Here is a 16,052-nt window from a genome sequence, read left to right on the forward strand (position 1 = left end):
GATGTGAATAAATATGACGATGAGGTGAAAAACTTGTATGTTAATGTTATCCATTACATGTAAGGGTTGTGTTTTATTGAGTACTGAAGTAGGATGATGTGATTTAATTGTATGTGACATCACATGAAGTGTAACTTCATGCGTGTTACTTAAAATATCAAACGAAACTAATATAAATAAAGTGATTTTCATATATGCATGACTGGTAGGATGCGTTCTCTTCTTTCAGGTAAAGTGAGTGGATACGACATCACAGATTTTTCCGCATTATACATATGTAGGTCAGGAGGAGTGATGTGATGCACACTTACATATGTCTATAGTCAGAGTATGATGTTGTGATTTGGTAAAATATCAATTGATGAAAATTATGTTTCGTAGACTTCAGTTTTTATAAGGTGGTTAACAAGACTAGTAAACCTGATGAGACAGCAAGAAAGCTCAAGCTTTTATGTTGTTTTAGGTCAGAATATGAGTGTAAAATTGCGGTAAAATGGCAATAATAATAAAAACAACAAGCAGAATAATCGTAAAAATGAAACATGTTGATTAAAATATCACAACAAAACCTAAATAGGATGCATCAAGCTAAGAGCGCTAAGGAAGAGTGATTGCCGACACGCAATATGAAAAAAAAGAAAGGAGTGCAAAAACACGAAGCTGTTGCCTGCAGAAGGAATGTGTGATGTGAAAAGGTGGAAATGTTAGTGGTAGAGAAAGCAGTAACGGTAACTTGGCAAAGAAAGAGGCAAGGTACGAAGGCAGCTTTGATGCACTGTGGGCAGTTTGAAGGGATGTGGCACAATATGGTGCGCGACCGTCTCAAAGGGGCTTAATGGACGTTTAACGTTGATTTAGTGAATATGTGCTTATAGTTGTTGTTGACCCACATGTCACGAAAGTTAACGGTTCATTGCAATGAAAGTGGGTGAAAATTTGATTGAGTTGGGTTTGAAACCCCACCGGCTAGAGCGCTGGGTACAATTTGTAGAAGACAAAAGAAGAATGAGCCGCTACGTGTGCGGTCAGCTAAGAACGAGCTGAGTGTCGAAGAATGAGAGTGAGTGATGTGCGACGTAAACACTTGTACGAAAGCGACACTTGACGATTGGAAGCGTTGCTATTGTTGTTATGCACGGGTTTGTTGTTGTTGTTGTAAGGAGGCCAATTGTAGTTGTTTGCATGTCAGTTAAAGCTTAAGAAAGCCTGCAAAMTAGAAAAACAAAAAAAATAACAACAAGTGGGTAGGAGGAGTAAAGCGAGTAAAACTTGCATGTCACGCGCACGCTAAGCGCCAGCGGGCTTTTCCAACTGCAGCTCCCCCAACTAGTTTCGACCCCAAATGCAATTTGTTGCTGCCACTTGCATGCAGCAGCGAAGTTTTTTTGTCAAACGCATGTCGGTGTGTACGCTGGCGTCTTCCTTTCAACACTTCTCAAGCTTCCTTGTTAACATGTGATATATTTGTTATTGTTGTTTCTTAATGCCACATGCGTGTTATTTCACTGTTGTTTATCGTTGCATTGTCGCTTGTTTTGCTTGACGCCAATCACACGCATATGAGTGTGTATGCACGTATTTAAGTACTCGGCCTACTAACTGTATACTGCTGCACATTACATTAGCAGGAAACAATCGTTGGTGAAAACATATACATACATAGCTGTATGTGTTTGATTAGGAAAGCGCAGGTTCGACAAACAATCGCTGGCGACGGAGTACACAGGATACCCGGGGGTGATAGTTGCTGCATGATGTTGTTGAGGACGCATAGTGTGTACGGCAAATTAAGAATTTGGTTGCTGCACGTTATGTATTGCATTTGGATATATTGTGGCATGTAGTATAGACGTTAAACTTTTGAGGCGCAATATGTATGTGTATAAATAATGAATTACTTGAAGAATAATAAATTATAAACTGTTCCCAATTTTCAAAAACTGTTCCCATCAGACTTCCTTCTTCTATCACTCTCTTGTTACTAATAAACAATTTGGTACATGTTTACAGATACGATAGTCGTAAATTGTTCCCAATGTCGTCAAATGAAACTCTTCCCATATATAGCTATTACAAAATAACGGGTTTCAAGATAAGGTATTACACTGAATTCAATTTAAAACCGTTTTCACTTTTTAAGAACTGTTCTCAGCAGGTTTCCGTTCTTGTAATTGTTATGATACTTCAAAATGCGTCATTAATAAATACTGTAATCGGAAACCGTTCCTGATCCAAAACTCTGCCAATATATTAATTATATTAACACTGTTTCAAGCTTTAATATTTCACTAAAACAATTGAAAACTGTTCCCACTTTTTAAGAACTGTTCCCACAAGGTCGCTTGCTCTTCTCTGCTTTTAAAAGGTATTAGCAATAAAAATTTTTAATTAATATGTATAGAAAGTAGTCGGAAAACTGTTCCCGATCCAAAAAAAATCTTACCATATATGTATTATAAAGAAAATGTGTTCCGAATTTAATTTAAAACTGTTTCAATTTTTCGATAACTTTTCCCAGTACGTTTTGTTCCCTTCTCAGACTTTAAATTGTGCAACTAGTACGAAATATAAAATATTTTTATTGAAATTGTAGTAATAAAGTTCATGGTCCAATATAGCTCTTTCCATATAATATTCGAACTTATCTTGGAAAACAACGCAAATCGTATGTATGACCTCTATTTTTATGAAATGTATCAGCAGAAAAATTGCTATCATGTAACTTATTATATTGGGTGGGTATTCTATTCTAGAATTTTGAAAAATTCTATTTTTTTCATATATTTAAAGCTTAGACCTTTCAGACATTTCCACCAAAGAATTTTTAAAATTTAAAATTAGTTTAAGAGCTACAGTTACTTTAGTGACGCAGTACCTAGCCCTGTAGGTAGGTAGACTCACTTTTTTAAACTCGTTTTTCTCGAAACTACTCATTGCCACATGGTACCGGCATTATCTCAAGTTCTATACAACCGATTTACTTGAAATTTTGTGTGAACCTTCTTTATATAATCCTTTCTCCTTTATCTTTATATAATCCTTAATCCTTTGTTTTTAATATTTAAAAAAAAAATTATTAATATTTAAATATGACACCAGGATGTTCCATTTTTTTTTTACACCTGTCTCTCAACCATAATCCCCCCCCTCTCTGTAATTATTTTAATTTGTAATATTTTATATTGTAAATTTTGTCCTGTATTCTTAAGTTATCAATAAAAACACCATAAAAAATGTACAAGAAAAAATATTGTTGGTTTGTTTTTTTAAATAAAATTCAAAAAACTGCGCAACACTTGATTTCTAGAGTAGAATACCCCCTTAAAATTCACTTAAAATTCAAATCACTTTCTCCGATTTCTAACCCCAACAGGCGCCCAGCTTCCTAACACACATCAAAGGCTTATCATCGCCATCATTCAGACCACACATACGACTAACCGCAGAAGTAAATTGTAATAAAAGTTTGTAATTGACATTGTGTACAACTCTAGCGAAGCACTAAAAATTGCAATAACAACTGCAGAAAAACAATAATAAGTCTGACGAGCCCCAAACGTTGGCAAACAGTGGTGAAAACAATTACAAAACAGCAGCGTGAATTCGTACAATACCATTATAGTACAATCTAAACGCTCGACAATATTACTTTCGGGATTTCTTTGCCGCAAAGCACATTGACCCCATCGACGAGGTTCGACCCTGCTGGAATGGAGTCTGGAAGTGTAATTCTGTTAGATAGTCTTATCTGAAAAGCAATCGAGTTAACTAACACTTCTAAAATAATTTTTAGACCATTAATAACTTCCTGCCCCTGCAGCTGTGCTTTAATTTTGAAGCCTTAATATCTCAAAAACTTGTTTTATTATGTCTCGGAAGCTTAGGAAATTTGTGTCCTTCGAGAGCTTATATAGGTGAACAGGCTCTCTATTTACAATGGTCTCTCAAAAGATTGGCATAGAGCTTTGTACTTCGAAAACATCAGACTCAGACAACTGTCTACATTAAATTTTTTTTACAATTGTTGATATTTTAAGGGGTCTTCCTTAACTGAATATTAACAGATATAATTCGATTTCGAAATTTGCAAGTCTTGTTTCTAGTCTGAGTCTTCCAATTACTTAGTCCTACATACTTTAATTTCTCATTGGGTCTTTTTCTGTCAATACCAGCAGCTTCCTATCGCAATTTAACTCACTCAAAATCCAATATAAAACTTTTCCCCAACCCCATCTATTTTTTGCGATAGGCCCTGTACTGCTTAATCTCATTCCCCCGATTTATGAGTTTCACTTTGTTGCTGCTTGTAAACCTTTCGTATACGACAAGAAGCAGCACCAGTCGTACGAGGCAGCTATAGCGAGGCTGGCTGTGCGTTGGTCAGTGGTCAACGCCATTGCATTGTGGTTAGCAGCAAAATTTTTGGTTGGATTAAATAAAAGGCGAGTTTGGGCAAACGGATCCAACTAAATCTGTTTGTGACTGCGGTAGCGCTGGAGTTGGCGTGGTGTCCCTGCAAAGTCCATATGTGTGGCTCTAGTGTGAGTGCATATGAGATGTATGTGGATATGATTCAGCCACCATAAACTGACCGGCTGCAGACTGCTGGTCACACGCAGGCACTATGGTAAGGGTTTTGCCGTCATTGTTTATCGACAAACAAAGCGTTGCGTTGATGTCGCGTTCCAATACACCGACGACGGGGGAATGAGCAGATTAAAGGACTTCGAAAGCCACATTCCTTTTGGTGGATGTGTATGAAAGCACATGATGGAGCAACAAACCAAAGCGGTGAACTACGCAACCAGCAACCAGCAGGTTCACAGTTTCTGTAGCGAGTGCTGCGGGTGAGTTGGTTGAGAGGAGGGTTTTATAATGCTGGGGGTTCGATTTTTTGATTTTTTTTCAATGCGATTTTGAATTGCTGTACAGGGTTTAAAGGATTCCCACATGCTCGAATAACGGCACAGAAAGCCGCGCATTCATTTCATTTCATTGAGGTGGCAGCGGAGTCATTTTGGATTGTGCTACATTGCGCCGTAAAACGGTTGGATTTTTGATAACAGTACAGGTATTTTATGGAAAATAGCTGCGGAGCCGCCCACGATTGTCTTGTTATGGAAGAAGAGGAGGAAGGGAAGAGGCATTTTGTTGCTCTTAGCATATTCGATAACTTTTTGGGTTATTGTTATTGTTACCAATTATTGGGTGTACCCAGCAATACAACAGCTTAACGCCACCGTCATTTTTTCTAGGAAGGCAAGTGGTGCTGGCCTTCGGACAAATTCAAGCCAAGCTCCTGCATTTACAATAGCGATATTTACTCCAAGTGAAATGAGTGCGACCAGACATTCCCTTCTGCGTTCCTTTATATGTGTTGTTGTTGCGCTGAAATTTCATTGAATTTCAGTAACCCCACACATTAATGGTCAATTTCATTTCGATTTGATGATTGTCTGCATCTGCTTTCGACTGCAATTATCACTGTTACGCCAACTCTCAGCAGGCCCAAAATACACTGCCGCTGGTCATTGAGCATTTACTGTGCTCACTCTTAACATACTTAGTGTACAAGGTGGTCGAAATGCAAGTTTCTATTTTGGTACTCTTTCTAAGGCCTTGCTCTCACTTTATTTGTGTGATACATTTAAGTTAGGTTAATCCAGTAGGCCATTAAACCACGCATAGATCAGTTTGGTTCTTTGTGATACCAGATGGAGCTCGGTTGCTAAGCCCTAGAGGAGTAGTGATTCTTTAGGAAGCTTGCGCTTGACGTGAACTTTGCGACCGCACTATCGATACCTCTTCCAGTGTATCACACCGTGGGGATCCTAGATGCTTACGGCGTAGTCTTGCCCATGCGGGACAAAAGTACTAGAGATGTTCCATTATTTCCCTGGAGCCATACTCCAGACATTTCCTGCATTCCTCTCGTTGACGATGTTCCACTTGTTCAAATTCTCTCTTTTCTATCAATAATTTTTGTCTTATTTTTTACGGCCTAAAACATTCCTTAATTTTGTGAAAATCATTGGTCCGTATATGTTATGGGATTCGCCTAAAACTTCTCTTATTACCGTATAACTTTTGGGAATTGCTTATTTATCACTTTTACACATGATTTTTCTCGATGGCCGCACATAATCACGGTATCTCTATAAAAGCTGCAATATTCTCTCTCATGTAAATAAATTTTCTCAACCATATGACATTTTTGGAACCACCCTCTATGGCTGCACAGCGCTTGGGTACCAAGCTGAGTCTATCCCTTATGAAGTTTGTTTGCTTTGTTATTCGCAGTTTCGGTTTGTTTGGATTACACATGATAATGGCAAGCAATTCGATTTGGTTTGATTCGGTAATTGTACTGTTTTATTGTTTCCGCCTTTACAGAGACACACATATTGCAGTTTGACTCCTTTATGTTACCTCCTGGCTTTTCGTACCTGTGGAGAGTTCTCATTGAATAACATGTGTGTGACGGGCTCAATTCCATGTCGAGTTCTAAGTTTACCACATACTTGCTCAGCTTACTTTTAATATCAAGGTATGGGGTTGTTTGTGCTGTTGGTCTGGTTATTGGCAGCTATTGTTCGGTGAAGCTGGTTTTCTTGTTTACATGATTTTCTGCGATTTGTCAAGGCTGGTAGCCTATACTTCCCATTTAGCATGTAGTAACCAGCTCTATTAAAGTCGCTTTATTGTCCGCCAATTGATATTTATAACAGTTTGTAGTTGCAAGCTGTGAAGCTCCTTCGATGTTACGATTAACCTGTACTAACTGTGGGGTCACTCATTGGTTAGGACCAGAAAGGACACTCTGGTCCCAATATCATCAGACTGAGTTGTGTTGTTGTCAAGTGGCTTGATATTGAACCGCTGGACTTAATAAGAGCTCAGGGTCAAAACCATAGTTTGCACAACTGCCTCAGGGTTGATTGCAAGATGTTATTACATTATACAATGTAGTATACAACTAAGTGGTGAGTCTTAATTACATGACGCCAATTGCAAGACAAAGATTGAAGTGTGTAATCCTCGTAACTATCGTCTCCTATATCAGTCTCCGTAATATGAGGGAGACATCTGAGCATGGGATCATTAAAATATTATTTTGAAGTTCATTCCAATGCAATATAACAACATTTATAATCTTTTCGATAAAGAAATAACACATTGGACGATGTCAAAAAAAGCGAAAAGTAAGCAGATCTCTACTGGTCCTCTATTTTCTGGAGCTGCTAGCTCTGCTCACTTGCTCCCCTGAAACTCGTCCATGGTTATCTCTGGTTCTCCTTCACTCAATAACTTTTTCTTGCTCTGAATTCATGATATCTACTTGTTTTCTCAGTGGTTTTCCCTAGTCCTCAGGGGCTCTCCTTGTTTCTCCTAGATTCTTAGTAGTTCTAACTAGCTCTGTTTGATTTTCAGGTGCCATATCTGGTTCTTATTGATCCACATTAGTTCTCTCCGAATCTCTATGGTGTTCACTAGTTCTCAGTGGCTCTCACTTACTCACCAGAAATTCAGTGGCTCTTTTTGGCTCTTCATGGTTCTCAGTTGTTTTCCCACTGGCTCCCAGGTTCTTTGTGGCTTTCACTACCTCTGTCTAATTTTCAGTGTCCATCCCTGGTTCTCAGTGGCTCATGCTGGTTCTCCCCGTATCTTCCTGTTACTTAGTGGCTCTCCTTGTTCCTCCCACGTTTTTACTGACTCTCCCTGGTTCTCACCGACTTTTTCTGGTTTACAGTGGCTCTTCCTAGTTCTAGTACTTGATGTTTTCCCTGGATTTCATTGGCTCTCCCTAGTTCTGAGTGGCTCTTTGTGGCTCCCACCGGTTCTCGTCGTTATTTTTTATAATTATTAGTTCTCATTGGCTCTACCTGGTTCTCAGTGACTCATGCTGGTTCTCCCCGGTTCTCCTTGTTACTTAGTGGCTCTCCTTGTTTCTCCCAGGTTCTCACCATTTTTCCCTGGCTCTCACCGGCTTCTTCTGGTTCACAATAGCTCTTCCTAGTTCTTAATGTTTTCTCTGGATTTTACCGGTTCTCCCAAGTTCTGAGTGGGTCTTTGTGGCTTCCACTGGTTCTCGTCGTTACTTTTTATAATTATTGGTTCTTACTGGCTTTCCCTGGTTCTTAGCGGCTCTCGATAGTTCTCATTGGCTCCTTACTGGCTCTCGGGTCTTTTTTTTATGCTCTCCCTAGCAATTAGTGGTTCTCTTCGGAACAAACTCCACTCACCGACGGACAGACAGTTACTGGATTTCAACTATTTTTGTCATCCTGATAATATATCACTACATATATACATATAGCACTATTAGTTTCAGGTGGTACGAATAACGATTACGTGAACAAGACTCTTATTTTCCGTAGTAACAAGTTGCAAGAGCAGAAAAATATATTAGTTCGATGAAATAAGTTTACCACAGAGCATGTCAAATATCAATTACAAATTTGGAATCCAAAATTGCATGAGCATACATTTTTTTAATTCATAATTTACTATAAAAGTCATACACACACACAAAAAACCCACAAAACAATTGGATGAAAACAGAATTTGTAGAACCCGTAAATAGTTGAGGCCCTAAGCATCTCGCATGACGCATATTGTGCAGTCCACTTTTACACTTCAACCGCTATACAAGTAGAACATTGCGCACGTCACTCAGCGAAGAGCGTGCCAGCTCGACCGCCTCATTAGTATGCGCTAACTGAAGTGAAGTACATTAATTGGGCAATACCAGTGATTTGAATACGGACAAGGACATGCAACTCCTCCGAATAGCAAACAGTAACTGCCAAGAGGGGACACTAGCTGAACGAGCTGGAGTACCAGTTGTACAACCATTTCTGAGAAGCGTCTTTCGTATGAAGCCAGTTGGTTTTGTTCCCACTTCTCTCGTTCGAACTCGCTTGATTTACTTGCGTGCAGCAATGGTCGTCCGTCGCCGCTTTTAATTGCCATTTCCGAATAATTTCATTTTATCAGCCGTTTGTTGTTGCTTGTGAAAAACGCCAACAATGAGCAGCTGCTGTTGACTAAGCGCTGCTTTCGGGCTTGCTCACTCCGCCTGTTCGTTTGACTTATGTAAATTTACTGGGAGTTTTCGGTTAATACCGCGTACGTGTGCAGCATCTTAATTTCCAGCAGTGTTCGCCGTAATGCTGTTAAGCGCTGTTTGGTCCAAACTATGTCTCACTTCTTATATTCTAAATGGCCGGTGTGTGTGACGCCAAAATGATAAATTGAAAACGAATGACATTGACTGTATGACTTATTGCATCGCATTGGCGTCGGGTTGGAATATTTATGCATAGTTTTTAATTGAGCGGCTTGATGAAGTGCTTTGGAGGAGAATTTAAAATGATCACATTTTGCATGCTGGATTCGTTATGTTGATCATACATATGTATAATATAAACTTTGTTATAAGGTTGCCAAGATCACCTATCCGACTCAGCACAGTCGATTCTTCATCCTTCTCTTCCGTTTGCTGGCAAAGTGTAAAAAGAGCCTTGGAAGTTCACACAGTTCCATTCCGTCTGTAGTGATATTCTCCCTCAACAAAGCTCCATTAGTAGCTTGACATTGGAAAATGGATAAGTGATAAACGAAATGTGTTTATATCCTCCACAGAGGACCACTTTACTTTAATACTATAGAGTAACTCTAGTTGTCTCAGAGTGTCGTGTCGCAGCAGAGAGAAAATAGACTAACGACCTCGCAACGTTGCAATTAACAACAACACATGCGAGATGGGAAAAATATGGAAATTTTAAGAGGGAAGCGAGAGAAAAAAAAAAACACAACAAAAAACAAAAAAAAACAAAACTGGGTGACTACGAAGAGCTTGACAAGCTGGCCTACCCTTGTTGCTCGAAAATTCTACGAAAAGATGAGGGAACTAAAGCTTAGCCTGCTGCATGGCAATGAAGGCATACCCCAGAAGACGACGAATCCGATCTCCCTATCTATAACGAAGAAGCAAAAGTCCCATTGCCCGACCATGAAGAAGTTCAAATAGCAATTACCCGTCTGAAGGACGACAATAAAACGACGGGGGCCATAGATTGCAGGCTAAACTAATTAAATACGACGGCGAAAAACTGATTATGAATATGGTCGGACGTATTGTGTGAAAGACTAAAACCAAACGTCAACAAACTGATTGGACCTTATCAGTGTAGCTTTAGACCTGAAAAATCTACTATCGTCCAGATTTTCACCATCTTGGAAAATACCCATGAGAGGAAGCTGTCTGCGACAGCACGTATAGGAACTGCCTTTATATCTTTATATGTTATTGGCCTCAACAACTGCACCGTTAGTTATACTTTCTCCAGATTGGGTAGGGAAGCGAAGCAAATGGGTCTGGTAGTGAACGACGGCAAGACGAAATATTTCCTGTCATCACTGTTGACTGTAATAACATCGAAGTCGTAGATACTTTTGTCTACTATGGATCCAACATTAACAGCAAGAACAACGTCAGCCTCGAAATCCAATGCAGAATAACTCTTGCCAAGAGGTGCTATTTCGGACTGAGTAGGCAATTGAGAAGTAAAGTCCTCCCTCGGTGAACAAAGATCAAATTCTATAAGTCACTCATTATTTCCGTCCTGCGTTATGGTGCTGAGGCATGGATGATGACAACATCTGATGAGTCGACATTACGAGTTTTCGAGTGAAAGGCTCTGCGTAAGACTTATGCTCCTTTTCGCATTGGCAACGGCGAATACTGCAGTCGATGGAACAATGTGCTCTTTGATTCATACGACGACATTAACATAGTTCAACCAATAAGGAGACAGCGGCTACGCTGACAGGTCATGTTGTCCGCATGGGTGAAAAGACTCCAGCTCTGAAGAAGAAAAGGAATACTTCCACTCCGTTGAGGTGGGGAAGTACCTGTCCTCTCTTGGAATCTCCAATTGGCGTTAAGCAGCAAAAAGAAAGAAAATGTTAATTCAGCTGTAACCACGTAAGCGGTGTCTACGCCACTAAAGAAGAAGAACTCTTGTTGGTAATACATATATTGCTACTATATTATCGTTTTTCGAATGGTCAGTGATAACGAAAACGGTAGTTGAAACACTGATTCGAGTAAAATATTCTCCAACAGGTCCTTAATCCCAGACAAATCTACTTGGCTCTCATAACATATATACCCATTGATAGAAATATAAACATTTCACGTCGTAACCTCAGTTAAAATAATTGCCGGAAAATATTTACCCTTTTCTCTGCATAGTTTATATTTCAAGATTCCGCATGTCTTTTGGAAATACTTTTCAAGAGCTTTATGTCTAGAAAACATTTGTGAGTTTTCATACTGTTTTGTATTAGACTTGCCACAGGGTCAACCGGTCTGAAATGCCGAGTGCCAAGCTTCAGTCCAACGCATCCATAAACATAAACATAAATCACGGCAGACTGAAGTCTGAAGATATGCCTGCCAGATCCAAGGAAAGATATTGCATATAATAATTTTGCAGCCTTTCACTGATTAATACATTTCAAAGAGGTTTTATCGATACAATCTCATGCCGGGTTCTGCACAGCTATAGTCTTAATACGTAGACTACTGCGAAAATAATATGAACCATGTTAATGTGAATGTAATTTTTCTACTAAAAATAAACAATCCAATAATAATAATTGTACTATTGAAAGTTGGTAATATTTACTCGCGCCATTAACCTTCATTATGTTCCCTAATTACAAATGACCTTCCAAATTTCGCACCAAAACAAACTTGAACTACTAACTTCCAATTGACCTGATTAATCCAAAGCAAGCAGTGTTCGCGCATTGCCTGACAGAAGTTTCACCGTAACAGCTAAAAGCTCATCAAGATCGTCGAAAATTGGCAATCGAAAAGTTTAAAAAAGCGCATGAAGTTAGCGTATTTTTCGTTATTCCCACAAGTTTCTCTTGCCATTAAGTTTAATTGTAGTTGTAAAGAGCGTGGAAAAAATGCAGTGAATCAGCAAGCAAACGAAAGTATTTAGAAAGTTCTCAGAATAAGTGGATGAGTAGATGGTACTTTAAGTGTATGAGAGAACAATATAATAGAGACAGGTGACAATTGTTTCATACATTCAGTAAAAGCCATCAAAAACTCTGAAATGGTATGTGTACATGTATAAACTTTTCTAGATTTTATTGAGTATAGCCGAGTTCTTGCAATGCATTTTCATGATCTAAGATGCTCCTAAGAGCAGCCTTAGCCCGAAATTAGAGGGTCGTATTTAGCTACCTTAGCGATAGGAAACTGCTGTATTAAACTAGAGAGGGATCACTACAGATAGCGGTCAAGTCGGTAACAGCACAGGGATCCATTCTAGGGCCAGACTTGTTGAACATCCGCTCTGATGCTATATTAGAACTAGAAATTCCAGACAAATCGTGATTAGTTAGCTACGCGCACGACATCGCAGCAGTAATTACAGCAAAGGACACAGAAGAAACACGAATAAAGCTGATTCAGGTTATAATACGGACACAAGCATTGCTCGACGCACACAACCTTAAGCCAGCTGCATACCCTCGAAACAAGCCTGCGAACGACTACGAATATTCTTAGGTCACAAAAAGCAGTAAACTATCTAGGCGTAAAACTGGACCCCAGACTAAACTTCAAAAAGAAATATTAGGTTGTCAAAAAAGTCTTGCGGTATTTTCGCTAGTTGGCGCTGAGAGCGCGTATTTCAAGTTTTATTCGTCGCATCGGGTCATGCTATACCTTTTTGGAAAGCTCATTTCACGCGCTAACACGTGTTTGATTGATTGTCGTTTCTTTTAAGTCGTTCGTGAGTTATAGCGTCGCAAACATGGAGCAAAATAAAAAGAAAATACGGCATATTTTACAGTACTACTACGATAAAGGCAMAAATGCATCTCAAGCCGCCAATAAAATTTGTGCAGTTTATGGACCCKATACAGTTTCCATTTCCACCRMACAACGATGRTTTCAACGTTTTCGTTCTGGTGTAGAGGTGGTCGAAGATGCGCCACGTTCGGAAGGCCTGTCGTCGAAAATTGGGATAAAATCGCTGAATTGGTCGAAAGAGACCGGCATAGTAGCAGCCGTAGCATCGGTCAAGAGCTGGGCATGATTGCTCAAAAAAAATTTTATGAGCAATTGAAAGACTTTCTTRACAACCTAATATAACAACATGCTAACAAAGATGGAATGACACTATGAAGTACTGCAAATGTGGTTCCAGTATGGGGGACAATTCCGTGGAGGAGAAAAAAAAATGGTATGAGAATTGAAGGTAAGGAGAGAAGATGGGATCATAGTAACTAATTCATAACCCATTAGTCATTGTGGGCCAGGCACAGTTAGCATTCGTACTTCTTCTGCATTAGAAGAAGTATTATTCAAAGAATATGATTCCGAACCAATCTAGTAAAGCAGTATTGCTTGACGGTTATTAGCTATAATTAGCGATATTTGACCAGGTCGATTCACATCAATGAGTCACAACACTGAACGCGTGGAWTTCATTCAACAAGTTTAATTATTTTCACTAACGGTCCATCGTTATAGGAAACGTTTATCGATTGTAGTTCTATCAATATAGCGTACCTTCATGGTAAAACACAATAGCTGTTCGGAAGCTCTTTAGAGAAAAAAGCAATACTTTACTCAGCTTKATCAAGAAGCTACCGTTAAGCAGTGCCAATTTGGGTCATCATAAAGTAAATTGGAAATTGCGAAATCTTTCAGCACTTGAAAGCTCAATAAGGTGGCAATAATGTCACGCAGAGATTTATAAAGCCAACAAATGAGAAAACGCTCAAYGTTCAACGGGAAAAAGTGGAATTTAAGTATGTGAGTAAACAGAAAGGGAAATTGCAATAAAGGTTAGTAGCCCTGATCGAATAAAGGAAACTGAAGCTTAGCAGAGGTTAAGTGGACTGCATGCAAGGAAGAAAGAGCAGAGGAAAAGGTGGAGACTTAAATTAATTGAGAGCTGTATGTGTGTGTGTGTGTGTGTGTGTTATAGTGGTAAAGTTGATTGATGTATATGGAAGGATTGGTTTGCGGTTTAGCTACTCACACACTTATGCATCTGTGCCGTCTTATGCTTGTAAGCTCAGTGGCTGTTGTGCAAAGAATAGAACAAATGGGAAGTGGTGGTGAACTTCATTAGTACAGGCGGCTTTATTAATGTTTGCATGTATRTGTGTGTGTTATGGAATCACGTGTGTTTACCCACTGCTGTTCAGAGTGCAATCAAAGCTTGGCTGCGTACAACAGGGTTGGTGAAAAATATTCATGTGAATGGCAACGAATCACTGCTTGCAAGAAGGAAAGGATGAAGTATTCCATACAAGAGCAGTGAAGTGCACTTTAGAAACCACAACCAAATCACTTGAACTATTTGGGTTAAAAATTATTAAATTTCATACTGTGAGCTGCTATGAGTTTTTTGGTTTCGAGGAAATAGTAAAGTATCGTACAGCAAGAACAAATAATATTATAATACAAATAATAAATTTATATTTATATAATATATATTTTGAAAAGTGTAAACCCTTTGATTTCAATTTTAGATTAATATGTGACAGACAAAACCATTGCCATTGGAAAATATAGAGATATGTTTTAAGCCTAAGTATAGCTGGTACTTTCAAAATTGGCTTAACCCACAATCCACAGCGCTTTTAATCTTTTTTGCATCGTCATTGCATAAATTTCTTTCAACACTTCCAGATTGGACTTTTTGGAATGCAAAGACATAAGTGTTGTCAAGTTTTGTAGTATATTTGATTCTCAGCTTGAATGTTAATAAAAGAAGAACTTTTCCGCAAATATTCCAAATTGTGGTCTTCGTTACTTATGGTTAGGTACTTATGTGAAAATACCCGTCTTACATACTTCATACTTTAAGTAAGTTTCAAGCAAAGGAGTTACTGAATTTTTGACTTCAAAACGGAATGATACTAGTAGTTCAAGTGTGATTCTCTCTTGGGCTTAGCTACATAATTTAACGTAACCTAATGGGATGTAATGGCATGACTATGCGCTTCTGGGAAAGCAGTTTCAGGCGTAGTGCCATACTCAGTTCCTACTCCTGTATTCTCGCCGCCACCATGGTAAGATGAGTAACCCTTGGATAAGACGCCGTCTGGTTGACTAGTGTGGAGTCTGGGGTTACGGATAAAAGGGAGAAAGCTTCAGCAAAGCCACTCCCACCTCTCAGTTGTTCGGTTTAAAGGTTAACTAAAGTCTAATTGCAGCATCGAAACAAGCGGCTCGCTTTGTAAATGTCTATAAAGCTTTATATAACTCGCCTAGCGAGGTAGAGCGCTGAGTTTATGACCCGGCAAGTAAAAAACACCCCTAATGAAATAAGAAAAAAAGCTAATATACGAAGCTAATATACCCGTCACATTTTTGTTAGTAACTATGTGTCCAGTTTGTATGACAGCTATGTATATGCTATAGTTAACCGATCTTAACAATTTCTTCGGAGATTATGTTACTAACTTAAACAGTAATCCATGTCAAATTTCGTGAATATGTCCAGTCAAATATGAAAGTTTTCCATACCAGAACTTGATTCCGATCGTTCGGTTTGTATGGCAGCTATATGTTAAGTTAACCGATCTGAACAATTTCTTCGGAGATTATATTGTCGCCATAGAAAATAACTTGTGCCAACTTTAGTGAAAATACATTGTCAAATGTGAAAGTTTTCCATACAAGAACTTGAATCCGATTGTTCAGTTTGTATGGCAGCTATATGTTATAGTGGTCCGATATCGGCAGTTCTAACAAATGAGCAGCTTCTTGAAGAGGAAATAACGTTTACAAAATTTCAAAATGATATCTTAAAATCTGAGCGACTAGTTCGTATATATACAGACAGGGCATCCGACGCTTCCTCCTGGGTGTTACAAACTTCGTGATAAACTTAATATAGCCTTTTCAGGGTATAAAAACTGATAAGCGACTAACTTTTAATGACGATCAAAGCAAATGTAATAAGGATTATGATTATGGTAAGTATGGTATATACCTAAGTGAT

This window comes from Bactrocera latifrons, unplaced genomic scaffold, assembly GCF_001853355.1.
Source record: "Bactrocera latifrons isolate USDA-ARS-PBARC rearing strain unplaced genomic scaffold, ASM185335v1 scaffold_61, whole genome shotgun sequence".
Lineage (NCBI taxonomy): Eukaryota > Metazoa > Arthropoda > Insecta > Diptera > Tephritidae > Bactrocera > Bactrocera latifrons.